This window comes from Salvia miltiorrhiza, chromosome 8 (assembly GCF_028751815.1).
Source record: "Salvia miltiorrhiza cultivar Shanhuang (shh) chromosome 8, IMPLAD_Smil_shh, whole genome shotgun sequence".
Taxonomy (NCBI): Eukaryota; Viridiplantae; Streptophyta; class Magnoliopsida; order Lamiales; family Lamiaceae; genus Salvia; species Salvia miltiorrhiza.
In genome coordinates, this window is record NC_080394.1 from 48,128,155 (window position 1) to 48,130,979 (window position 2,825).

Sequence of the window (2,825 nt, forward strand, 5' to 3'; positions counted from 1 at the left end):
AAAAGTTTCAACAAAATAAGTTCAAAAGGCCAAGCTAATTCGAGATCTCATCGTAGAAAAACACTCGAATATTTAAGTTATGCCCATGCCATCAACGTACTATTGGCGTTCGTTACGCTGCCCAATCTTCATGCTCGTGGTTTCATCATGCGACCCTTCGTGTGATTCTTCTTTCTCTATTTCGACCGTCATTGTCGATGTCATCGTAACATGAAGAAAAAGTTAAGGCATCTCCCTAAGTTCTCTTCTATGTTCCGTCGTGAGAGTGAGCATCTATAACTTAACAGTTCTAAGTTCTTGTGATTCATACCATAGTCATACTTATTCATGCTTCATACATTTCAAGAAATTAACTTAATTAAAACTTGAAAGTACTTACCATAACCTCCGTTGAGCGTGACGAGATGTAGTGCCAAGCTTTTGTCAACTAGTTCAAAGTGTATTAACTTACTTAATATAGACTCAACTTAGAAGGAATGAGTAGTACTCAGAGCAAAAGAAATGCTCTGATACCATTCTGTCACGACCGCACTTGCTAAGGATAGCAAATTCGGGAAAACCGCGACTAAGGGAGGGAATTTAGGAGCGGGATTTAGAAAGGGCATATTCGTTTTCTTGATGACTCGACTTGTATAAAGAAAACAATCAAAATATCTAGATATCAATGAAGGCCACAAGGGAACCGTACATAATATTATCCCAAAACGGGGTACTTAATGGTTTTAGTACATTATTAAATAATACATATTGTTTGACAAATGACATAATATCTTAACATAATCAGTGTTCGCAGCGGAATAACAATAACTTGAGTATATGTATGAAGACATATACTCCACTCTGAGGTTCTCGTCCTAAATTGGCAAAAGCTCCGCTTGCACACTACATCCTCGATCACAACTCAACCTGCACATTTAAAAATACATGCAGGGCTAAGTACAAAAGTACTTAGTGGACACTTGCCGAAATTTACATATATGCATAATATTTTATTGTCAAGCCTTTCAACAGTAGTAAGATACGAGGGTTTTCCTTTAAAGACTCGTATTTACCAAACATAATATCATTTCTTTCATCAATAACCCGCGCAGGTATTTTATATCATTAATTACCATATCAGTAACTCGTGCCGAGAGGGAGGCCTCCCTCTACGGACACTATGATCGGTCAACCCGCTAGATGACTCACGATCACAAGGTGTACACTAATTCCGAAGGGATTTGCGGTCCCATCCAGAATCCGAATTCGATTAACATCAGATAGGCAATTAATAATAAAACATAAAGCATTTAGGCATTGACAATATCATTTAAATTCATAAGCATAAAATCTTAACAATTCTAATATATAATTTTAGTTTATACGTAGAAAGCCTACCTGAATAGTAGACTCACGGTTTAGCTCTAACTCTGGTGCTTGACCTTTAATCCGAGAAAATAAAATAAGATTCTAATTCTCGAAAAATCTCAATAAATGAGGATGCGTGAAATGATTATGCATGACTCATATTCCTTTAATAATGCAAATCCTAATTAAGAAATTAAAGCTCGTCTCATGAGGTCGGATTATTAATCTTAATAATCCACTCATCTTGAATTAGTCTAACTCACTTAATAATTAGTAAAATTTAAAATTAATCACTAATTAAAAATAATTAGGATTAATAATGAGGGCCTAAATTAATAAGTCTTATTGGGCTTAACTAACTAAATCTCATTGGACTTAAACAACTAAATAGTAGGAGCCCAATTAATAATTAAGATAATAGCCCAAGTAATTAATTAAACGAATATGGGCCTGGAATGAATTAATATATAGAAGCCCAATTGAAATAAAATAAGCAAGGCCCAAAGAAATAAAATAGAATTCCCAGCCCACTTACAAAAATAAAATAAATTAGGCCCAATTTTAATTAAATGGGAGAAGCCCAAATGAATCAAAATACAAAGCCCCAACTCTCCCTTTCCTCTCGGTCCCTCTCAATCTCGGTTCTCTCTATATCTTCTTTCTCCCTCAACCTCTCGCCATTCTCTCTCTCTTGAAAGATCCGCCCACCCCACTCTTCTTCCTTGGGCGAAATCCGCCCGCCGCGGCTCCTCCTCACACGAATCGCACACACACCAGTCACCGGGAACACCCCTCGCCCCTCACTTCTTGTTTCCTCCGGCGAAGGACCGCCGGTCAGTCATCTCCCTCTTCTCACTCGATTTGGGTCTCGATCCGCCGCTGTCTCTACTCCGGTGGGTCGCCGTTCGTTCTCCTCCATCTCTAGTCGTCTCTCTCACTCTCGACTTAACAGATCGTGGAGCACCAAGGCGAGCTTCTCGCCTGAAACCTGCTGCCAAGCATCGAGCGCCGCTGCTGTAGGGAGGCCGGCGAACAGTCGGGGTCTCGATCCGATGCGATTAGCTCGGGCGAGCCTGGCTGTTGTCGCCTCTGAAATTAGTGAGGCCATCGCCGCTCCCTGCTCTGACGCACACGTTTGTGCCGACACGACGAAGGCAAGGGTCGAGCCCTGACCTCTCGGCTCTGTTGCTGCTGTTCGGTTAATGGCGAGCCGGGGAGTCCGCCGTTTCCAGTTTTTTTCCGAGTTCCGAAGCCGGTGAGAGCTCCATCGTCGCGTCGTCCTTCCCAACGCCCCTGTCACTCCGAAATCTGGAGATAGCCGCTGCCTTCGCCGTTGCTGAAAATGGAGGACCAGCGAGCTTCGTCGCGCCGCTGTCATTGGGAAACCGGTGAACGCCTGCTGCTTCACCCGCGAGTCGTCGCCCACTCGTCGTCTCTCGGCCCGACTGAACAGGGCCGCATCCCTCCGTCGATGCCGC